The sequence below is a fragment of the Salmo salar genome, chromosome ssa19 (genome assembly GCF_905237065.1).
Source record: "Salmo salar chromosome ssa19, Ssal_v3.1, whole genome shotgun sequence".
NCBI classification, from domain to species: domain Eukaryota; kingdom Metazoa; phylum Chordata; class Actinopteri; order Salmoniformes; family Salmonidae; genus Salmo; species Salmo salar.
The window spans coordinates 49,828,896-49,854,948 of NC_059460.1; the positions used below are offsets into that span (position 1 = coordinate 49,828,896).

The window sequence follows — 26,053 nt, forward strand, 5'->3', positions numbered from 1 at the left end:
CCCCCTTAAAATGCTAACCTTCCCTGTTATTGTAATGGTGAGAGGTTAGCATGTCCTGGGGGTATGATATCTGTGCATCTGTAACTTTCTCACTCATCATTATTCACAATTCATTCAGGATTATCCATAATCATGGTAGCATCCACATTCATTTAGAAGTGAACTCTGTCCTTGGAAAACCCTGTCCTATAGGACCTATAAGCTGTTAGGAGAGTACTTTGATGTGGGAAGATATGAACGTGGGAAGGAGTCCATGTTCAGATGTCATTTCAGACAGTAGTGTGAAGCAGCAGCTTATTTATTTACTGTATATCAACCAACCAAGCCACATTCAAAAACATACCCACATATAGCGTAGGATACTATACTTTTCAAAAGCTTGATGATTCATTGGTTATTTGAATCAGCTGTGTAGTGCTACGGTAAAAACCAAAATGTGAACCCAGGGTGGGGCCCCGGGACCAAGTTTGGGAAACCAACCTATAGGAGGTGCTGAAAAATGATCCTCCTCAGTCAGTGATATGAATGGAGGGCAAAGACAGGGGCCTGGCAGCTACTGAGAGAAGTAGTTTTAACACATCAAGTTCAGATGCCTTTGCCATGTCCTCACCACATAGGTCATTGGCCATAGAAGTTACTTCATATCATCAATTTCTTTAGATTTTGTTTTGTGTGTGTAACCATTCAACTGAAGGTATATTTGTAGTTGGTATATTTCAGTTTGGGAAAATGTTGGTGGTATGGTATATTTCTAGTAGTATAGTCAATATGAATAATTCAGAGTCTTGACATTGCATACATACTAAAAATATACAACATGTACAACACATTTCCATGTCGGTGAATTTGAGGTAAGCTACAAAATCTGTAATAATCTGAAAATAAAAACCTGCATATCTATGTGGTTATTTGGTTGAAGGGTTCAGTTATCCTCCTAAAATATTTATCAAAGAGAATACTACAGATGAGACATTGAATAGCCATTCATGACTCATTTAATGTGCTGGTTTTGGGATGTCACAACTGGCAACCAATGACCTGTGATAGACCTGACGCTGCTCAGTTGTCCAGACCATTTGAAATGGAGCCAATGTCAATGGTACACCGGCATTTACACAGCAAATTTAAGGTCAAGTTCACTTTTAAAAATAGACTTGGGGAAACTGGTGCTAAGCCATTTGACAGATGTATAGTTAAGAGTTGCGATCTATGAGTAGGCTCAGTCTACAGTACCATGAAACTAGCACAGACTTATCTTAGATGAATTAGAGAGGATGTGTTAATAACTTGATAATATTGTGTTAATAACTTGATCATATTTTTTCCACCTGAAATATAAACAATTTGTTACTATTTTCTGTAGCGTTGAATAGGTGGTATCAATGTAACAGGCATGGATGTGTCTGCTGCTGCTAAAATGGAAGTAATAGCACCACCTAGTGATAAATGAGGAAGAAAACTGCAGTGAACAACACCCACAATACATTGCCTGAAAATATCAAGTTAGATCTGAATAGATTGATCCTCTTGATTCATAAAGGATGTATTGTTATTGTTTTTATATCTTATATTACAACTGATATTTTATTTATCAATGTATTTATTTATAAGCAGCAACAGTCATTTTCTAATTTCGAATATGAATCCAAGCATAATCCTTGAATGGATCTACTTAAGCCTCTATGAGGGCCAAGTGCACCTATAAATCCATACCATCTTTCATCCTCAGGATTCGACATCAGGAAATTGCGTGGAGGGATGTGGTGGACTACCTACTACAGAATGGAGCCAATGTGCACTCCCAGGATGGGGGAGGCCTCGTATCCCTACACAACGCCTGCTCCTTCGGCTATGCTGAGGTGATCAACCTCAGCTGGGCTGAGTGCAGGACTGATTCCAACCCCAGGGACAACTGGAACTACACGATCGATGTCTACATAGGTACTGTTGGAGGCTGTCCCCTAGGAAAATATGCATCGTTTAAGCAGTGACTGTCCTCTTGTGGCTTCAAGTATAATGGTCACATCTCCAGAAGACTCAGATTGATACACCAATCTGTAATATGCTTTAAGGCCCACTTTTGTAAGAGCCAAGTGTGGCAACTGATGTGCCCTCTCTATTGTTTCTGTATAACAAAGGCTATTTCTTGATATCTTGTAAATGGTGATATGGGTGATTTGGTGTTGTATTTCTGCTGCAACATGGAGCAGAGACAATGATTCGTAACGCAGATGGGAGGACAGTGCTGGACCAGGCTGAAGCGTCCACTAAAGCAATGCTGAACGGTGAGTGGGAGGACCATGTTCATCACAAGCATTTTATACTCATTAATTGCATGGTTGAGTTAGTTTACACTCATTGCATCTATTTTGGGCATGGGAACAGAATAGCACTGTTTCTTTGGGATAAAAGAATTGCAGAACATGTAGTTGAATTAATCAAAACAATGAAACACAAAAGTTATCTTGGAATATGTTTTCACACTTTCTTCAACACAGGTGAATATAGAAAAGATGACTTGCTTGAAAGTGCAAGGTGGAGGATATCTCAGATGCTTTAATGACCTCCATTCAGATGCCTTGTTATCAACTGTGACCATTCTTGTGCTCTTCATTCTAATACATGTGGTGCTTTCATAGGAGTGGGAATGAAGACAAGCTGATGGCCCTGCTAACACCATGTAATTAATGTAAACTGTCATGCCAGTGACGGTCGGAAGGTAAGTCACATGCTCTTCTAATCTGTTAATGAACAAACTATACATTTTTCATCACATCTCTAAAATTCCAAATGCACAAAAGTGAGGTAAAAGACATTCGGCCGACTGGATGGTAAAATATATTTTTGCCCAAAACATTTTACCTACAAAGAGTGTGTCAGTCTGGACAAACAAACAAATCCATGTTAAATGGTTATTTGTGGTGTTTCTTTCAGTCCTTCAGCATCTGGCTTTTGGCTACGGCCGCATGACGACAGCGTAGCTGCTGGTACATCATTGGGCGGTCTAGCCTGCGACTCAGAACTAAATTATTCCACTGCTCTGTCATTCCCTACATACTTTAGTCTGAGACTAACATTATTTCAGTTGCTTGTGGTGACGAGGGGCGTTGTACAAAAAGTAATCAGCGATTGGACAAGTATCCTGCAACGAATCCTAAATTGTCTGTATATGTAATACATGATGTTTGCAAAAATAAAAATACAAAAATGAAACTGAAATGTTGTCGTTATTTGAAAGTGGCTCATTAACGTTATTGTACCTCAGAGAGGCAGGAAGGATGGCGGAGCAGGATACTTGTCCCCGTTTTCTCAATGATCCCAGCATGCAACACCCTGTATATTTGGTTTAGATTTACAGGCTTTTGTCGCTGAATTTTTAAAACACACACATCAGCTATATAAGTATATAAACAACATATTGTATATTAAACGGTGTTTCAAACAAATAAAGTCAAATCTTAGACAAGTTTGTTTCTAGTTCTTCAGAATCATCCACAAGACGGGAGACCAGTTGTGTCCATTGCATACCCTCGCCCATATGTCGTACATGATTTATGATTTGCTCCATTTTTAGCACACGCTCTACATTAGCCCAGGCATTATGGGTTGTGTAGAATGATACATTGTTCACTTTATTTTCAATAATTTGATGCATCACATTTGTAAGTTCTCTCAAAAGAAAAAACGTATTTATTCTCTCTAACAACGTATGTATATAGTTCCCCATTGCTTTACATCTAAATAACAAATAGGTATTGTCACTCGGTCTCTGGGGTTTTGTTGAGCCAGAAAGTCATCACGTCCTCCACCACAGCTTCCCGGTATTTGTTGTCGTCCACCAGGGTGTGTCGGATTTTTTTGAGTTTCTCGTGGTTGTAGATTGCCTCCTTCAGTTCATGTAGGAAAGCCTCGGTTACCCCGTAAACTCTGGGAATAGACGGCACAAGACCCATAGACTCCAGGGCTCTGACCAGCGCAGGTATAAACCTGCAGGACCACAGTCTTTTCACCAGCTCCTCAAAATGGTTGAAGTAGTATTTTGGGGGCTCGTATAAACACGGATGCCGGCGCTGGCTGGGGTGATTGATCTCACAACCGATGCATTTTTTACGTATATACTCTCCAATCACCACGTTTAAAAGTGTGGCTACAGAGGCCTTGATGGTGTCCACAAAAATAGTACTGACCACCCCATCAAACACATCCTCAGGCTGTGGACATGTAGGGGGTGTCGAGGGTCTTGGCTGGGGGGAGTAGAATTGTTGACTGCTAGGCATACAGTCCTTAGGGTCTGGCCCCCATGACGTATCAGAGTCCAGGTATGTTGTAGGAATATCCATGGTATATGCTGAAATGAAGAAGTGGAGGCTTTAAGGGACCTCCTTTTATTGTAGAACCAGGCCTTCGGGTGGGGTCAGGGCGTGGTTAACGCAGCTGCGTACTTAGTTTTCTTCGGGGACTGACCCTTCTGAGGATGACCCTTCTTGGGATTGCTTTGAATCATAATCCTCAGGATTCGTATATATTCTGCACTTCCTTAGCCGAACAATGCTCTGCCACTGTTGGCTCTGTACAAAAAGAACGTCCAACAACGCTAACATGCTCAATTCCATTAGATCCCAACTTTTAAAAGGAATAAGCATGCGCAACCTGAAATCCCCAGTCAGGCCACCATCACGAATGTTTTGGTTGCGAGTTTCCTCGTTGCTGATATAGAACTCCACGCAGCCACATGGAAGTCCATTCTTTCTCTGTATTTTCACCCTGTGAAATACTCTTCCTGAGGAGTCTGGGGTACCTTCCCAACGGGTCTCGTAGCCCGTGAACAAGCTATACCCCTTGGTGATAACTCTCAGTTCGGGACACAAAACCTTGCGAAAAACCGCCCAGTCTTCAGCCCCATAGTCCACTCCTAAAGTCTGGTCTGTATATTCTCCACCTTCGGCTACGGTATAGAGTTTCACTCTACAGGCCGGGTAATCAAACTGATACCCCCAGTGCTGTCCATTAGACATCATCACTTGATCTTTCAGTGCAGTTGCGGGCGGTATTTGGGTTCTATACACACATAGAAACCGCTTTTTTGGCGCATCGTATATTGTTGCTTTATACTGGGTCTTTTCTCTATGTTTCAACCGCGGTCCTGCTTCTGTTGTTACGGTCATCACTGCTTTACCAAAATCCATGTTTATTTTTAAAATCTTGTTTAGTGTTCTGGGGCCGCATGTGTGTCTGGAGCGTATTTACAAGACGTCTGCCTCCAACACATAACCCCCCGGACATTCCTAGTTCATAGACAACAACCCTAAGAGCAATAAAATAGGGGGGTGTGGGGTCATGCTCTTTGAAATGTTCAAACACAACCCCCCCAGTTCAATGAGGACCCTACACATCAATCATCATGACAACTTCAAAGAGATGCAATATAGATATAACACACACTCTAACACGTGACAGAACAGGATAAAACTATATGACCCTAACCACGTGACACCTTCCCGCCAGGATGTCCAGACCGGATGCCCTTATTTGGGCATGTACGACCCAGCCGGACATAGGGTCATAAATCACGATTTTGACCGATGCCGTCTACTTTATTCTCTCTCGCCTGGTATGGAGGTGCTGGATGGCAGGGAGCTCTGTGATGCACTGGGCTGTCCCCACTACCCTCTGTAGCACCTTGTGGTCAGATGCCAAGCAGTTGCCATACCAAGCGGTGATGCAGCCAGTCAAGATGTTCTCAATGGTGCAGCTGTGGAACTTTTGGAGGATCTGAGTTTCCGTGCCAAATCTTTTCAGCCTCCTGAGGGGATGAGGTGTTGTGGTGCCCTCTTCACGACTGTGTTGGTGTGTTTGGACCATGATAGATTGTTAGTGATGTGGGCACTGAGGAACATGAAGCTCTCGACCCACTCCACTACAGCCCCGTTGATGTGAATGGGGGCGTTCTCGGCCCTCCGTTTTCTGTAGTCCACGATCAGCTCCTTTGTCTTGCTGATTTTGAGGGAAAGGTTGTTGTCCTGGCATCACACAGCTAGGTCCCTGACCTCCTCCCTATAGGCTGTGTCATCATTGTCGATGATCAGGCCTACCACCATTGTGTCGTCTGCAAACTTAATGATGGTGTTGGAGTTGTGCGTGGCCACACAGTCGTGGGTGAACAGCGAGTACAGGAGAAGACTAAGCACGCACCCCTCAGGGGCCCCCATGTTGAGGGTCAGCATGGTGGATGTGTTGTTGCCTACACTCCCCACCTGAGGGCATCCCGTCAGGAGGTCCAGGATGCAGAGGAAGGTGTTCAGTCCCAGAGTCCTTAGCTAAGTGATGAGCTTGGATGGCACCATAGTATTGAATGCTGAGCTGTAGTCAATGAACAGCATTCTCACATAGGTGTTCCTTTTGTTCAAGTGGGAAAGGGAAGTAGTGTGTAGTGCAATAGAGATTGCATCATCTGTGGATTTGTTGTGGCAGTATGTGAATTGGAGTGGGTCCAGGGAGTCAGAGATGATGGTGTTGATGTGAGCCATGACCAGCCTTTCAAAGCATTTCAGATGTGAATGCTATGGGGCGATAGTCATTTAGACAGGTTACCTTGCCGTTCTTGGGCACAGGGACTAAGGTGGTCTGTCTGAAACATGTACACTCTTAGAAAAAAGGTTTCTGCGGCTGTCCTCCTAGGAGAATCCTTTTTGGTTCCAGGTAGAACCCTTTTCGGTTCCATGTAGAACCCTTTCCACAGAGGTTTCTATATCGAACTGAAAAGGGGTTCTTCAAAGGGTTCTCCTATGGTGACAGACGAAAAATAATTTTTGGTTCTTGATGGCCCCTTTTTTTCCTTAGAGTGTAGGTACTACAGACTGGGTCAGGAGAGGTTGAAAATGTCAGTGTAGACACTTGCCAGCTGGCCGGCACATGCTCTGAGTCCTGGTAATCCATCTGACCCCGCGGCCTTGTGAATGTTAACCTGTTTAAAGTTCTTATGTTAACCTGTTTAAAGAGCATGATCATACAGTCATCCGGAACAGCTGGTGGTCTCACACATGGTTCAGTGTTACTTGCTTCGAAGCAAGTGTAACAGTACTCTTGAGTTTTACAAACAAATGTATATAACTTGTACATTCCAATCTACACTTAGGAGTATAAAATCCCTTTTGATGTACAATGCAACAGGTAGCCCTTTCCTGCAGTCAAATTACCAAATGGGTGGAATTTATTAATATTTTTCATAATTTCATAATTATTCAACATTATTTTCTTTACGCCAAAATTTGTTTATATGCCAAAATGTTTTGTAATATTTCAGTCTTCTGTGATGTTTAAAAGTAATACACAGCATGATCTGGATATGTATGTAACAAAAGTTCAACATTCACCTTCTGCTACCATTTCTGACAAAGTCGTCTACACATACAGTTTGACGGATATGTTAGATACATCCACCGTATGCACCGCACCAAACGCACTGCAACTGCCTCTGAAACGCAATGCTGCAAGGCAAACGCAGCTTTCATTGGAAACGAATGTAATTCTGGTGTACCAAAATGCAATGACGCTGTCTGTGTGTTCGAAGCGTTAGTCCTGTATTGACACTTTGCCATTTTGATGGTTCGGTGGAGGGCGTAGCGTCCCGCTCTAGCCTTTAGCTCAATGCGGATGTTGCCTGTAATCCATGGCTTCTAGTTGGGATATGTACCTACGGTCATTGTGGGGATGACATCGTCAAACCACTTATTATTGAAGCCGGTAACAGATGTTGTAAACTCTTCAATGCCATTGGATGAGTCCCGGGAACATTTTCCAGTCTGTGCCAGCGAAACAGTCCTGTAGCTTAGCATCCGCTTCAACGGTCCACTTCCGTATTGAGCGCATCACTGGTATTTTCTGTTTGAGTTTTTGCTTGTAAGCGGGAATCAAGAGGATAGAGTTATTGGGAGAGCTTTGTATGCATCTCTGTATGTGGAGTAAAGGGGATCTAGAGTTTTTTCACCTTTAGTTGCACAGGTGACATGGTGGTACAAATGAGTTAAAACAGATTTAGCGTGTGTGTGTGTGTGTGTGTGTGTGTGTGTGTGTGTGTGTGTGTATGTGAGATAATGGTGCAATGCATGTGATTCTTGATAATACAAAGTGTAAATATTTTAATTGTATCTGTACTATTATCTCTATATAGGCCAATGCCCTGGACAACCTGGGCCAGACAGCCCTCGCCGTGTAGCCCACTGTGGCCACCTCCAGACCTTCAGCCTGCTGCTGAACTCAGGCTGCGACCCCTCATCATGTGTCTACAGGGCTTCTCTCCATCCCAAATGCCTCTCTTCATCCCAAATGGCAATGAGAGCGTGCAGGAGATAGTGTATGGCAGGTAGAGACAGCTGGGAACAGCTAGGAGTGTGGTACATGTTACACAAACAGACAGAAACCTCACTGGCTGTGTTTACACAGGCAACCCAATTCTGATATTTCTTTCACTAATTAGTATTTTTTTCTGAAAAAGATCTGATCTGAAAAGATCTGATGTGATTGGTAAAAATAAATCAGTATTGGGCTGCATGTGTTAACGCAGCCATAGTAGCAGAAGGAGATGTGGTCGGTTTGTCATTTATCATTTTGGGGTTGAAATTTGGTCCCATTTCAAATGTCATTGAATGTAATATTTATCTCTTTCAGATGGAACTTGATCGGAAACTCCAATGTTGACTGGCAGTTGCTAGAAGCTTCCAAGTCTGGAGATTTGGAGATTGTTAAGGTAACTATTTCCAATACATTGGCAAAATCTGACCAATCAATAGCATATTGTTATAACACTCATATTAAAAATGATTTGTTTCAAATGGTAACAGTTTGCTGTCGTCTCTGGGTTCGCAGAAGCTGTGCACCATACAGAATGTGAACTGTAGGGACGTAGAGGGCCGTCAATCCACCCTGCTCCACTTTGAGGTGGGGTATAACCGTGTGTCTGTGGTGGAGTACCTTCTACTGCATAGGGCTGACCTCCACGCCAAAGACAAAGGGTGAGCACTGGTCAGGAAAAACACAAGGCTCTACCTGTTCTCCAATGAGCCTGAGGAAGTCATCACTCAGAAGGGTAATGTCTCTCTCTCTCTCTCTCTCTCTCTCTCTCTCTCTCTCTCTCTCCTCTCTCTCTCTCTCTCTCTCTCTCACAGTGGCCTTGTCCCCTTTACAACGCCTGCTCCTACGGTCACTAAGGTGGCTGAACTGCTGGTCATCCACCTCTCTGGAAGTTCACCCCTCCGTCGCCAAGGGCAAGTACGAGTTCTGCAAACTGCCAATGCAGGTCAGATGTTAGTTGCCCCATCTTAAAGAAAACACTTGATTAAACTAATTTATCATTATGACCTTGATCAGTTGAATCAGGATTTTAGTGTATGCTGGGACAAAATGCCTGGATAGCCAGCAGCCCTTCAGGATTAGGATTGGACTAACTGATTTAGGAGAATTACAGTTTATGGTAATTGCAGTTTCTGATCATAAACAAATTCTGTGTCTATTGTGTCAGCTGGTTACAACAACTTGGAGGTAGCAGAGTACCTGTTTCAGCATGGAGCTGAGGTCAACTCCCAGGACAAGGACAAGGGAGGGCTCATCCCGCTGCAAAATGCTGCCCCAGATGGGCCAAATCCCAGTTACCCTCATCTACTGTACACTACGCTCACAGTACAATCACACTTGACAGATGTCTGTTGAGTCTTCCTACTGTCTGTACAGTATGATCTCTCTGAGACACAACAGTTAAAGGGATGCATAGAGACCTGATTGACGTGCCATGTTTTTTTCTGAAAGAGTCGGTGCCTTATGCTTGGCATACCAAACACTTACTAAGGTTCTTGTCAAGAGGCTTCTTTAAAAATGTAACCATGAATAGGTTTCAGAGATGACACATCCCTCTGTTCTTTGTTGGAAAAAGGCGCTTCTGCGGCCTCTAAAACATAAGGGCTTAGGTGGTGGGCATGACAGGGGGCGTGGTAATGGGCGTGGTCAGCCCGTTGGCGTGGCAGAAATTTACAGACAATTTTGGAGGCCCCCATCTTGCTGGTGTATAGACATTTTTGCTTTATTTTTGTAAATTACCTACATTTCAGAATATTTTTCCATGGGGCTGAGATAAAATGTTGCAGTTTTAAAGCAAATTTTCTGCAATTCTACACATTTTGCCATGGCTAGTGTGTTTCTTTGCTCAAACATAACAAAATCAATATTGCTAAATTCATTGTTTTTGGAATTTTTGATTCTCCCTGATCGTCTAGCTTTTATTTTGGTGATTGTTAGTTCTCAAAGATTATATTATTTTAAAAAGTTCAATGTCGAAAAAGTTATAAATCCTTTATCTTTTCTACATACTTTATATCTGGTTTAAATCGTTTAAGTTTACACTGAAAAGTTTTTCCACCCCTAAAACATTATTTTTTTTACTGTTTGGACTAGGCGACCCAAGAAACACAGATTGATCTGGTGTTCAGTAATAAACCAGAGAGAGTGACTAAATCATTCAATATGGTTACTTGGCTGTCTGATCATAATCTGACACTTATAGCCAGAAAGCTTTTCATGAACAGGTTTAACCTCTCTACTGTTAGAAAGCCCGATTAGCTCAGAATACCTAAGAGTGAATGAAATTATATTGAAAACACAATTAAGGGACTTAACTGCAATGATCTCTTGTCCTATACAGATGTGGAAGCTGATAGTCAGGTTTTTCTATCCACAATCCAGACTACAATAAATGGTGTCCTAAAGAAAATCAAATCCAAACCTGGCCAAAAGAATAATCTTCATTGGCTAAATGGAGAAATTTGGTAACTGATGAAATAATGAGATCGTGCTCTAAAAACAGCCCTGAAGTTGAAATTAGAGCATGACAGACGTAAGGTTTACCATGTTGAGAAATAAATCAAACAGGCCAAGGCAAACTTTATCAACAAAATTGGTGAAGCAAAGGAAAAATTCTAAATTGATCTGGGAAAATCTAGAAAAGTTAACAGGGAGAGACCATATTAACACAGCAAAAAGACTAGAAATCAATGTGAATGACAGTCTAACACAGGATGCAGTTGAAATAGCAACAGCCTTCAATTCCTACTTTGTTGACTCGGTCAAGGTACTGACACAGAACCCCTCAAAAGGTGTCTTGGGCTCAGCGCTATTGAATGACACTCAACCTAAGGGAGGTTTCTGAGTCAGAGGTGAACAATGTGATTATCTCACTACAGAACTCAAAAGCCGAAGATGTTTGGGCTGGACTTTGCCTTTCTTAAAAACTACAAAGAGTCACTCATTAGCCCCATTACTAAGGTCACCAACACATCTATTGGTCAGGGGGTGTTTCCAAGAGTCTGGAAGTCGGCCATAATTAAGTCGGCCCATTAGTATACTACATGTGGTGTCGAAGGTTGCTGAAAAGTGTATAGCAGAGCAACTGATTGCCCACCTCAACAACAGCCCCTTCACATTACACATTATTTCAGAGCAAAACACTCCATAGAAACAGCCAACTGCTTTGTTCTGGAAAATGTGCAGTCCAAGATGGACAAAGGGGGTGCGGTTAGGGCTGTATTTCTAGACCTAAGGAAAGCTTTTGATACTGTTAACCATAAGGTTCTCATCGCAAAAGTTCAACTCTTCCCCCGATGCTTTGAGATGATTGAAATCATACCTTGAAGGCAGAACCCAGTGTGTCAGAGTGAGCAATGAGCTCTCGCACGCACTCAGCTATGATGTGGGCGTGTCCCAAGGGTCAATACTGGGGTCCCTCCTGTTCAGCTTGTACATGAATGATCTGCCTTCTGTCTGTACTGAGTCTGAAGTTCAAATGTATGCAGATGATACAGTGATATATGTGCCTGAAAGAGCAAACAACAAGCTGCACAATAGCTCACTACTGTAATGGTCCAGGTTACAAAGTGTCTCAGTGATTCATGTTTGCATCTCAATGTGAAAAAAAAGTCTCCATGTTCTTCACAAAGAAGGCAACTGATGCTACTGAACTAGACGTCTATGTGTCAGGGGAGAAGAACAGTCTGCATGTTGTTCACAAAGAGGGCAACTGATGCTACTGAACTAGACGTCTATGTGTCAGGGGAGAAGAATAGTCTGCATGTTGTTCACAAAGAGGGCAACTGATGCTATTGAGCCAGATGTCTGTGTCAGGGGAGAAGCTCCAGGTGGTATAAGATTTTAACTACCATGGCATCATACTTGATTCCAATCTTTCTTTTAAAAAGCAGGTGAAAAAGGTAACTAAAATCACCAAGTTCAATCTAGCTCATTTCCGATTCACATCGAAATTGTTTGACTACTGAGGTAGCAAAACTGTACTTCAATTCTGTGATACTCCCCCACTTAACATACTGCTTGACTAGTTCGGCCCAAGCTTGCTGTACAACATTAAAACCTATTCAGTCTGTCTACAAACAGGCTCTCAAAGTGCTTGATAGGAAGCCCAATAGCCATCATCACTGTTACATCCTCCGAAAGCATGAGCTTCTGAGTTGGAAAATCTTGTGCAATACAATGTCTTGTATTCAAGATCCTAAATGGCCTGACCCCCCCTCCACTTAGTACTTGTGTTAAACAGAAAATCCAAACCGTTGGTAGCAGATCCACAAGGTCTGCCATGAGAGGTGACTGTATAGTTCCCTTAAGGAAAAGCACCTTTAGTCAATCTGATTTCTCTGTGAGAGCTTCCCATTATCTGGAACACACTGCCATCAGACACACAACTGCACCACCTATCACACCTTCACAAAAAACATGAAGACATGGCTAAAGGCCAATCAGACTTGTGAACATAATCCCTAGCTGTGTATTGTCGCTTTCCATGTTGTCTGTAGCTTGTGAGGTGTTGAAGCAATGTTGCTTTTATGCATTTTGTTTTGTTGCTTTTGTAGCTATTGCTCTGTCTGCATGCTAAGTGTTGCTTGTGGTATGTTTCTCTGTCTGCATGCTACGTGTTGCTTGTCCTATGTTGCTCTGCATGTGCTCACTGCTCATTGTTTGTCTGTATTGTTATTGTAATCGTTTTTAATAACCTGCCCAGGGACTGCGGTTGAAAATTAGCCGATTAATGTGCACTGTCCGTGTAAAAATAAACTCAAAACCCTTATTTCAATGGCAGAAAAATCCCTGTCTCCTTTTTAAAAATAATGTAACTGTGAATTGGTTTCAGTGATGAGGCGAGGGGTGAAGTATGTGTATTGGCCAAATGATTAGCACTCATGTCTCTCTCAAACACAAAAGACTGTCGGACACAAAAGGTTACTAGATTGCTTTGATCAGTGTGGGTCCTCTCCAAAGACCCTTGAGAAATGAGCTCATCACACCACTGTCCTCCCCCGCTGCCTGGTGCCGCTCTAACTCTGTCAAATAAAGGGGTTTCGTCTGGACAATGTCATGCATTACATTCAATTCACTGTGGTAGAGAGTGCAAAGTAGGATTGCAATACAGATAAGTGCTACACTCGGAGAAAGCAAGGCAGTTGAGAGAGTTCTATGAACGAATGTTACAGTTACCCTTTCTCTCCCAAGAGATGTTTCCCCCTTTTTCTTTGCTTTGTTTCCTCAGCCTGTTGGTTGGGTTTCGATCTCAACCCAGAGAGAAAAACAGAAAGTGAATTAACTTGTAGAGGCCCAGTATAATACCTACTGTATATTCCATTCTGAGATACCAGTTGACATAAAGAACACCAGGAAGTTACTAGAGAGAGTCCAATGTCCAATGTGTTCTCATTTGTAGCACATAGATGTGTCTGCTTTGCTCATCAAGTACGACGTATGCGTGAACGCCACAGATATGTGGGTGTTCACCCCACTGCACGAGGTGGCACAGAAAGTGACGAACCCAGCTGTGTGCCCTGCTATTGGCTCATGGGGCCGACCCCGCCCTCCACAACCAGGAAGGCCAGTCACCACTGGACCTCGTCACGGTAACCATCCTCACACACTTGCTATTCTGAACTCGCAACCCCTCCCGGACACGGGAGCGATTCATCAGGGGTGTCATACTAATTCTGTCCTGGTTGCTGCAATCGGTCTTCAACGAGGTCCAGAGGGCCGCACTGATTTAAAAATATATATTTCCTTGCCATTGAAATTTACAAAGAATAGTCCTCTATCCATAGTTTGGGGAATTTTCTATGCTCCCTAACTGTCTAACTTTCATTTCGGTGATTATTAGCAAGCTGGAAACAGTGAAGAAACTATATGTATGTAGATCTATTATCATTTCTACAGTTTCAATTTGGTTTTAGTCATTTTAAAGGTTATTGAGTTTGTTTCTGCCCCGGCTTCGCGGACCAGATCAGTCCTGCTTGACACTCCTGGGTTACGTTGTCTGTCACCCTCACAGATAGCCACCACACTCACCTGCTTATCATGTATATTGTTCTTCGATACATTAAATCCCTCAACTCCATATTGACCTATAATATATTGCGTTTGTGATTCATGGTAACAGCATGTTGAACATTGCCTATAGTGTCTTTGAAATTCTTCCCAGAGTTTTGCTGTTGAGGTGATTCAATATTATCTCAATGTTTGTTTCGACACACCTCCGTACATTGTCAGGCCTTCACCGGAAACTCACCGGAAACTCATTGAAAATAATGACATTGTTGATTAGTGCATTTTTTTCATTAATTAGGCTATTTTCTCTTTAACTATATGGCCTATCTACTAGAAACTCATGGACAATATGGACGCAGATATGCAAAAATGAATACTATATACTGTATGAATTAAACAAAAGTTATTCAAGTATACATTTCCAAAGTTACAATAGATTGCCATAGATGTTCTGTTAATTACAAAAATTACTAAAGAATCCGATAACTTTGTTAAATTAAAGGTAGCTTTGCAACCCTAATCATGCCCTCTTTCTGAAAAGACGAGAGGACCTGTCTCTGCCTGGCAAATAAATTCCTGGAAAGTGCTCTCAATTTCATCACTCATTGCTAAATGACTTGAATGGACTGTATGCATGTCATGGGTTAGCTCATATAGAGGCATGTAGCCTTATTCATACTCATGGGTTGTTGATGTGTTGGCATCAATCGCTAATGCAGTTAATTAGTGTTCCTCTGTACGGTTGTACTGTGATTGTCTTCATTATTTTGTGTCATTCTTAATTTCTCCTCTTGGCTTGGTCAATAAGTGACAAATACACCATTTTTTGCTCAATTTCTCTTTCTTTTTTTCAACTTTCGTATTTGCTATTTTATTAGGATCCCCATTAACTATTGTGTAAGCAGCAGCTACTCTTCCTGGAGTCAACTTTCTCCAGGCAGACGATGTTTGTGCCTTGTTGACATCAGCTAGGCCACCTTCAGCCCTGCCCGGTTGCTATAAACCCCACGTCATCATTATGACGGCCCCTGTTGGTCCCCCCCAGCCTCTCAACCAGCTCGACGCCCCTGTCCACCTCGGCCTCCAGCAGCAGTCTGGACAATCAGGCCAACAACATGCACTGCCTTCCCTGAGCTATCTGCTCTCCTAGGACCATCTGTTTAGTAGTGAATGCAACCCTCATGGTTTTTGATTTTTACTTGATCTTCTTGTATGAAAAGACAACGTGTTTCATTGAGTGGATTGAAGTTCACATCATGAAAGAAATTCTGTTCTACTTCAATATATATAAGTTCACATTCATGTGATGTAGGTTTGAACCCATACCTCACGTTGAAAACGGCAAACATTTGAATCTTACTGAAAGATCTGACATCGGACGACAAGGTGTTTCGGTGGAGGAGGAGGAGGAGGAGGAGGAGGAGGAGGAGGAGGTACGACCAACAAGATGAATCACTACCAAAACCTTGTATCTTATTGATCATATCTTGTTGTAAATTAGTCAAAGTTGACACGACGTTGAGTCCTGTTCTGTTTTTGTGAACAGTTGTATGATCAGAGAACACAGAGATGGAGGACATGCCGGTGGGGTTTTCAACAGATACAACATCCTTACGGTACAGTTGGCTGGTTTCATCCACATTGGGAAGGCCAGCTCTGGCTTTATCCTGTCAGCTTTAAACCAATTCTGACCAGTTAATGGAAGTCGATATTCAACCGTACTTTCAATTCGGTTCAAGTGATTACAATTTTATTGACCACCATTGGAATGCATTCTCTTTTAGAGAGTAGATTCTTGTTCATTCACTATTTCCCCCTCTTGAACTGCAGATCCAGAAAGGTCAACCATCGAAGGAGAATCTCGTTCATTCCAATGAACGGATGGTGTTTCACGGTAAGAGAATAACACAGTCAATAGCACAGCCCACGTTCCACTGAGCACCCATCAACCCATGACACTTCAAAAGCCCCCTCAGGTCATATTGTGTTCTTGTGTTCAAGGTTGATCTTTTCTTGTGTGCATCCCCTTTCATTTTGTGTTTTAAACACTCAGAAATCCAATTTACAGTAGTGCTCATTCCAGCATTCATTGGATGACTCATCCACTCTTGGCCAAACAGGTTTTGCCGTTTGTAAAAGCCATCATCCACAAGGGTTTCGATGAGAGGCACACTTACATAGGAGGCATGTCTGGAGCAGGCAATCTACCTTACGGAGAACTCATCGAAGAGTGAACCAGTACGTCTACGGATTAGGAGGGGGCACAGGCTGCCCTCTGCACAAAGACGGGTCCTGCTACGTGTGCCGAAGGTAAACTAGCCGTCCAGTCTTTTTGATCTTTCTCTACTACAGTGAACAATATCACAGCTTAGGTCGTAGTCACCAGAGTTCAACTAAACCAAGCCGTGGCTTGTCAACATAATAAACCAATGAGACTTTCATTAAGAAAGAATTTCTCAAATGTATCAAGTGGATAGGATGGCGGTTCATTCCTGGTGTCACATGATGTCTGATTGTCTGTGATGGGTTCTATGGCTTCTATATGTCTCCAGGCACCTGCTTTTCAGTGCTATGAAGTTGGCCCACTCCCCTCCAGAACACCACTCTGTCACGGGGAGGCCCAGTGTCAACAGACTGGCACTGGCAGAGTATGTCATCTACAGAGGAGAACAGGTATGGTAACTAGTGGCTTTGGCAACTGATTTAGTGTGCTACCTTAATTTTGACACTTTGAGTCAACTACTGAAGTCGCAAGTGTCACTGGATTATCATTTTTTGTCATCAGACTTACAATAGAGTTGTAATAATTCTCCTCTTAGACCCAATGTGTTAGTTGGATGGAAGAACCTGACACCCTCAGCACACAGGGGGACAAACACCTGCCTGGAGGTGACAGCATTCCCTCCCCCATATGCCCCCCTAGGCACAACTATGACAACATAACCAACAAAAACGGGTCACAACTCCTGCAGCTCTGTTGCACGCTGGGTATGTATCTAGGCAATGGTAGGCTTCAAGGGAACACCTATGGTAGGTACACCTATAGCTCATCTCTTGGCAGTAGTACTGTAGACTACTTTATCACTGACCTCAACCCAGAGTCTCTCAGAGCGTTCACAGTCAGCCCATTGACACCCCTATCAGATCGCAGCAAAATCACAGTCTACTTGAACAGAGCAATACTCAATCATGAGGCATCAAAGTCAAAGGAACTGCACAATATTAAGAAATGCTATAGATGGAAGGAATGTAGTGTGGAAACCTACCAAAAAACAATTAGGCAACAACAAATTCAATACCTTTTAAACAACTTCCTGGACAAAACGTTCCACTGTAACAGTGAAGGCGTAAACTTGGCAGCAGAAAAACTAAAGTGTATTTCACCTCTCAGCTTCGCTATCAAATCAAAGAAATTCAAACAGAAAACTGAAGAAAATGAACAACAATGAGAAATGGTTTGATGAAGAATGCCAAAACCTAAGAAAGAAATTGAGAAACCTGTCCAACCAAAAACATAGAGACCCTGAAAACCACATCTACTATAGTGAATCACTAAAACAATACAGAAATACACTACGGAAAAAGAAGGAACAGCACGTCAGAAATCAGCTCAATGTAATTGAAGAATCCACAGACTCTAACCACTTCTGGGGAAATTGCAAAACACTAAACAAACAACAACACAAATAATTATCTATCCAAAATGGAGATGTATGGGTAAACCACTTCTCCAATCTTTTTGGCTCTATATCAAAGAACAAACATCAAAAACATATACAGTTGAAGTCGGAAGTTTACATACACTTAGGTTGGAGTCATTAAAACTCGTTATTCAACCACTCCACAAATTTCTTGTTAACAAACTATAGTTTTGGCAAGTAGCTAAGACATCTACTTTGTGCATGACACAAGTAATTTTTCCAACAATTGTTTACAGACAGATTATTTCATTTATAATTCACTGTATCACAATTCCAGTGGGTCAGAAGTTCACATACACTAAGGTGACTGTTCCTTTAAACAACTTTAAACAACAATTCCAGAAAATTATGTCATGGCTTTATAAGCTTCTGATAGGCTAACTGACATCATCTGAGTCAATTGGAGGTGTACCTGTGGATGTATTTCAAGGCCTACATTCAAACTCAGTGCCTCTTTGCTTGACATCATGGGAAAATCAAAAGAAATCAGCCAAGACTTCAGAAAAAAATTATAGACCTCCACAAGTCTGGTTCATCCTTTGAAGCAATTTCCAAACGCCTGAAGGTACCACGTTAATCTGTACAAACAATAGTACGCAAGTATAAACACCATGGGCCCACGCAGTTGTCATACTGCTCAGGAAGGAGACGCGTTCTGTCTCCTAGAAATGTACGTACTTTGGTGAGAAAAGTGCAAATCAATCCCAGAACAACAGCAAAGGACCTTGTGAAGATGCTGGAGGAAACAGGTACAAAAGTATCTATATCCACAGTAAAACGAGTCCTATACTGACATAACCTGAAAGGCCACTCAGCAAGGTGGAAGCCACTGCTCCAAAACCACCATAAAACAGCCAGACTATGGTTTGCAACTGCACATGGGGACAAAGATCGTACTTTTTGGAGAAATGTCCTCTGGTCTGATGAAACAAACATAGAACTGTTTGGAGGAAAAAGAGGGAGGCTTGCAAGCCGAAGAACACCATCCCAACTGTGAAGCATGGGGGTGGGTGGCAGCATCATGTTGTGGGGGTGATTTTCTGCAGGAGGAAGTGGTGCACTTCACAACATAGATGGCATCATGAGGTAGGAAAATTATGTGGATATATTGAAGCAACATCTCAAGACATCAGTCAGGAAGTTAAAACTTGGTCGCAAATGGGTCTTCCAAATGGACAATGACCCCAAGCGTACTTCCAAAGTTGTGGTAAAATGGCTTAACGACAACAAATTCAAGGTATTGGAGTGGCCATCACAAAGCCCTGACCTCAATCCCATAGATAATTTGTGGGCAGAACAGAAAAATCATGTGCGAGCAAGGAGGCCTACAAACCTGACTCAGTTACACCAGCTCTGTCAGGAGGAATGTGCCAAAATTCACCCAATTTATTGTGGGAAGCTTTTGGAAGACTACTCAAATGTTTGACCCAAACGAAACAATTTAAAGGCAATGCTACCAAATACTAATTGAGTGTATGTAAACTTCTGACCCACTGGGAATGTGATGAAAGAAATAAAAGCTGAAATAAATCATTCTCTCTACTATTATTCTGACATTTCACATTCTTAAAATAAAATGGTGATCCTAACTGACCTGAGACAGGGAATTTTTACTAGGATTAAATGTCAGGAATTGTGAAAAACTGAGTTTAAATGTATTTAGCTAAGGTGTATGTAAACTTCCGTCTTCAACTGTACATGTTCAAATACAAGTCTTAGAATCAACTATTAAAGACTACCAGAACCCACCGGATTATCCAATTACCTTGAATGAACTATAGGACAAAATATTGAATGAACTCCAACCCAAAAATGCCTGTGGTGTTAATGGTATCCTCAATGAAATGATAAAATATACAGTCAACAAATTCCAATTGGCTGTACTTAAACCCTCTTAAGGATCGGCCCCTTTTTCTCTATTTTTGCCTAGAATGACACACCCAAATCTACCTGCCTGTAGCTTAGGCCCTGAAGCAAGGATATGCATATTCTTGGTACCATTTGAAAGGAAACACTTTGAAGTTTGTGGAAATGTGAAAGGAATGTAGGAGAATATAACACATTAGATCTGGTAAAAGATAATACAAAGAAAAAAACACTTTTTTTACCATCTTTGAAGCGCAAGAGAAAGGCCATAATGTATTATTCCAGTCCAGGTGCAATTTAGATTTTGGCCACTAGATGGCAGCAGTGTATGTGCAACTTTTTAGACAGATCCAATGAACCATTGTATTTCTGTTCAAATTTTGTATCATGACTGCCCAAATGTGCCTAATTTGTTTAACTTTTCATGTTCAAAATTGTGCACTCTCCTCAAACAATAGCATGGTATTCTTTCACTGTAATAGCTACTGCAAATTGGACAGTGCAGTTAGATTAACAAGAATTAAGCTTTCTTCCAATATCAGATATGTCTATGTCCTGGGAAATTTTCTTGTTACTTACAACCTCATGCTAATCGCATTAGCCTACATTAGCTCAACCATCCTGCAGGGGAACCACCAATTCTGAAGAAGTTTTAACATAAACCTTAGCACTGGCATCTTCCCCAATATTTGGAACCAAGGACTGATCACCCCAATCCACAAAAGTGGAGACAAATTTGACCCCAATAACTACTGTGGGATATGCGTCAACAGCAACCTTGGGAAAAATCCTCTGCATTATCATTAACAGCAGACTTGTACATTTACACAGTGAAAACAATGTACTGAGCAAATGTCAAATTGGCTTTTTACCAAATTATCGTACGACTGACCACATATTCACCCTGCACACCCCAATTGACAAACAAACCAAAACAAAGGCTTAAACCCCACCCTCTTCAACATTTATCAAATCAAAGTGTATTTGTCATGTGCGCCGAATACAACAGGTGTAGACCTTACAGTGAAATGCTTACTTAAAGGCTCTAACCAATAGTGCAAAAAAGGTGTTAGGTGAACAATTGGTAAGTAAAGAAATAAAAACAACAGTAAAAAGACAGTGAAAAATAACAGTAGCGAGGCTATATACGAGGCTATATACAGTAGCAAGGCTATAAAAGTAGCAAGGCTACATACAGACACCGGTTAGTCGGGCTGATTGAGGTAGTATGTACATGTAGATATGGTTAAAGTGACTATACATATATGATGAACAGAGAGTTGCAGTAGCGTAAAAGAGGGGTTGGCGGGTGGTGGGTGGCGGGACACAATGCAGATAGCCCGGTTAGCCAATGTGCGGGAGCACTGGTTGGTCGGCCCAATTGAGATAGTATGTACATGAATGTATAGTTAAAGTGACTATGCATATATGATAAACAGAGAGTAGCAGCAGTGTAAAAAGAGGGGTTGGGGGCACACAATGCAAATAGTCTGGGTAGCCATTTGATTATCTGTTCAGGAGTCTTATGGCTTGGGGGTAAAAACTGTTGAGAAGCCTTTTTGTCCTAGACTTGGCACTCCGGTACCGCTTGCTATGCGGTAGTAGAGAGAACAGTCTTTGACTGGGGTGGCTAGGGTCTTTGACAATTTTTAGGGCCTTCCTCTGACACCGCCTGGTGTAGAGGTCCTGGATGGCAGGCAGCTTAGCCCCAGTGATGTACTGGGCCGTACGCACTACCCTCTGTAGTGCCTTGTGGTCAGAGGGCGAGCAATTGCATTACCAAGCACATAAATATCAATGAATTGGCAAGGGCACTAGAACAGTCTGCAGCCCCCTCCCTCACCCTACTACAATCTGAAGTCAAATGTCTACTCTTTGCTGATGATCTGGTACTTCTGTCACCAACCAAGGAGGGCCTACAGCAGCACCTAGATCTTCTGCACAGATTCTGCCAGACCTGGTCCTTGGCAGTAAATCTCAGTAAGACCAAAATAATGGTGTTCCAAAAAAGGTCCAGACGCCAGGACCACAAATACAAATTCCATCTAGACATCGTTGCCCAGAAGCACACAAACTATACATACCTTGGCTTAAACATCAGCTCCACAGGTAACTTCCACAAAGCTGTGAACAATTTGAGAGATGAGGCAAGAAGGGCCTTCTATGCCATCAAAAGGAACATACCAATCAGGATCTGGCTAAAAATACTTGAATCAGTTATAGAACCCATTGCCTTTATGGTTGTGAGGTCTGGGGTCTGCTCACCAATCAATAATTCACAAAATGGGACAAACACCAAATTGAGACTCTGCATGCAGAATTCTGCAAAAATCTCGTTCTGCAAAAAACGACGTAAAACACCAAATAATGCATGCAGAGCAGAATTGGGCCGATACCCGCTAATTATCAAAATCCAGAAAAGAGCCGTTAAATTCTACAACCACCTAAAAGAAAGCGATTCCCAAACCTTCCATAACAAAGCCATCACCTACAGAGAGATGAACCTGGAGAAGAGTCCCCTAAGCAAGCTGGTCCCAAACAGACCCCACAGAACCCCAGGACAGCAACACAATTAGACCCAACCAAATCATGAGAAAACAAAAAGACAATTACTTGACACATTGTAAAGAATTTACAAAAAAACTGAGCAAACTAGAATGCTACTTGACCCTAAACAGAGAGTACACAGTGGCAGAATACCTGACCACTGTGACTGACCCAAACTTCAGGAAAGCTTTGACTATGTACAGTCTCAGTGAGCATAGCCTTGCTATTGAGAAAGGCCGCCGTAGGCAGACCTGGCTCTCAAGAGAAGACAGGCTATGTGCACACTGCCCACAAAATGAGGTGGAAACTGAGCTGCGCTTCCTAACCTCCTGCCAAATGTATGACCATATTAGAGACATATATTTCTCTCAGATTACACAGATTCACAAAGAATTAGAAAACAAACCCGATTTTGATAAACGCCCATATCTATTGGGTGAAATACCACAGTGTGCCGTCACAGCAGCAAGATTTGTGACCTGTTTCCACAAGAAAAGGGCAACCAGTGAACAACAAACGCCATTGTGAATATCAAATCAAATCAAATTTCAAATCAGCTGGTATCTCAAAGTGCTGTACAGAAACCCAGCCTAAAACCCCAAACAGAAAGCAATGCAGGTGTAGAAGCACGGTGGCTAGGAAAAACTCCCTAGAAAGGCCAAAACCTAGGAAGAAACCTAGAGAGGAACCAGGCTATGAGGGGTGGCCAGTCCTCTTCTGGCTGTGCCGGGTGGAGATTATAACAGCACATGGCCAAGATGTTCAAATGTTCATAAATGACCAGCATGGTCAAATAATAATAATCATAGTAGTTGTCGAGGGTGCAACAAGTCAGTAACACAAGAGTAAGTGTCAGTTGGCTTTTTCATAGCCGATCTTTGAGAGTATCTCTACCGCTCCTGCTGTCTCTAGAGAGTTGAAAACAGCAGGTCTGGGACAGGTAACACGTCCGGTGAACAGGTCAGGGTTCCAGCAGGTCTGGGACAGCAGGTCTGGGACAGGTAGCACGTCCGGTGAACAGGTCAGGGTTCCATAGCCGCAGGCAGAACAGTTGGAACTGGAGCAGCAGCACGGCCAGGTGGACTGGGGACAGCAAGGAGTCATCAAGCAAGGTAGTCCTGAGGCATGGTCCTAGGGCTCAGGTCCTCCGAGAGAGAGAAAGAGAGAATTAGAGAGAGCATACTTAAATTCACACAGGACACCGGAAAAGACAAGAGAAATACTCCAGATGTGACAGACTGACACTAGCCCCCGACACATAAACTACTGCAGCATAAATACTGGAGGCTGAGACAGGAGGGGTCAGGAGAAACTGTGGCCCCATCCGATGAAACCCCCGGACAGGGCCAAACAGGTAGGATATAACCCCACCCACTTTGCCAAAGCACAGCCCCCACACCTTTGGAGGGATATCTCCAACCACCAACTTACCATCCCGAGACAAGGCCGAGTATAGCCCACAAAGATCTCCGCCACGGCACAATCCAAGGGGGGGCGCCAACCCAGACAGGAAGACCACGTCAGTGACTCAACCCACTCAAGTGACGCACCCCTCCCAGGGACGGCATGGAAGAACACCAGTAAGCCCGTGACTCAGCCCTGTAATAGGGGCAGAGGCAGAGAATCCCAGTGGAGAGAGGGGAACCGGCCAAGCAGAGACAGCAAGGGCGGTTCGTTGCTCCAGCCTTTCCGTTCACCTTCACACCCCTGGGCCAGACTACACTTAATCATAGGACCTACTGAAGAGATGTGTCTTCAGTAAAGACTTAAAGGTTGAGACTGAGTCTGCGTCTCTCACATGGGTAGGCAGACTATTCCATAAAAATGGAGCTCTATAGGAGAAAGCCCTGCCTCCAGCTGTTTGCTTAGAAATTCTAGGGACAATTAGGAGGCCCGCGTCTTGTGACCGTAGCGTACGTGTAGGTATGTACGGCAGGACCAAATCGGAAAGATAGGTAGGAGCAAGCCCATGTAATGCCTTGTAGGTTAGCAGTAAAACCTTGAAATCAGTCCTTGCCTTAACAGGAAGCCAGTGTAGGGAGGCGAGCACTGGAGTAATATGATAAAAAATGTTGGTTCTAGTCAGGATTCTAGCAGCCATATTTAGCACTAACTGAAGTTTATTTAGTGCTTTATCCGGGTAGCCGGAAAGTAGAGCACTGCAGTAGTCCAACCTACAACCCATATTTACTGTATGTTTATTTCTTTTCCCTTATGTACTTTAACCATTTGCACATCGTTACAACACTGTATATATACATAATATGACATTTGAAATGTCTTTATTCTTTTGGAACTTCTGTGAGTGTAATGTTTACTGTCCATTTTTTTATTGTTTATTTTTCTTTTGTTTATTATCTACTTCACTTGCTTTGGCAATGTTAACATATGTTTCCCATGCCAATAAAGCCCCTTGAATTTAATTGGTAGCATGCCCTTTGGACTACCAAGCAGTTAAAATTGGGTTGATGTGACACCTCTGTCATTTGCTCCTCTCTAGGCCTGTCCAGAGTTTTTGATCACCTATCAGATGCCTCTGCGGCTGGATAACAGTGGTACTGAGCAGGTGAATTGTAAAGTAGAACCTCTCAGCCTGTTTCCGTTCTAACAAAGACTGTATATGTTCTAACAAAGACTGTATACGTTCTAACAAAGACTGTATCCGTTCTAACAAAGACTGTATCCGTTCTAACAAAGACTGTACCCATTCTAACAAAGACTGTATCCTTTCTAACAAAGACTGTATCCTTTCTAACAAAGACTGTATACGTTCTAACAAAGACTGTATACGTTCTAACAAAGACTGTATCCGTGCTAACAAAGACTGTATCCATTCTAACAAAGACTATGTAGGTCAACTACAAGTAGCTCAAGTCTATCACTGTAATTAAAGAAAAGTATGTGTTACATTAGAGCACATTGCAAAAAGTTGAAGTATTTATTTTTCTTGTACTAGCTTGTTCATTTATTCACATGTCTATGCCCAAGTGTCCTAGGTCGGAGTTATTATAAATGAATGACATATAGAATATGTATTCCTGTCAAAATCTGTGATCTCAAGGTCTGCCTTTTGGGAATGTCTGGGTCGTATTCATTAGGGCACATCGTAAAGTTGTGCAATTGATAATTCATGTTTCTTAGTGGACAAGCCTAGGTGGTTTCAGTCAGTTTTTCTTCCTTTTGGTGACTATTCCTAAAGAACACAACCCTGGCTTATTTATCCAGTATTGTAATCAGCAGCTGGACACAGTTTAGGTTATTATCCAGTTAGAGGTTGAATTGTTTGGTCTCCATAGTGACAGTTAAAACATTAGGATCAGTGTCCTTTCATTCAGTAATGGTGGCCGCAACGATTCTCAATTTCTCTTTGTCACTGCCTACAAAGGGCTTCATTCAAATTGTCATCATCTCAAGCCTCTCTACAGTGAAGGATAATCAAAGTCTTTGTTGCTTTGAATGCTGTTTGTTTTATACAACACACGGATGACATGAGACTGTGCAGCGAAAACAACACATGTAGTTTATGTAACTGTTTCCCTGTCCTTAGATTGTTTGTACGAGCCCTGACAGTCATTTGAAAT

At 42.4% G+C, this 26,053-nt stretch overlaps 1 pseudogene; it reads left to right on the plus strand.

The window, feature by feature from the left end:
* The first annotated feature begins 1,682 nt into the window (after positions 1–1,682).
* Positions 1,683–25,080, plus strand: LOC106579037 (poly [ADP-ribose] polymerase tankyrase-2-like; annotated as a pseudogene).
* The last annotated feature ends 973 nt before the right edge of the window (positions 25,081–26,053 follow it).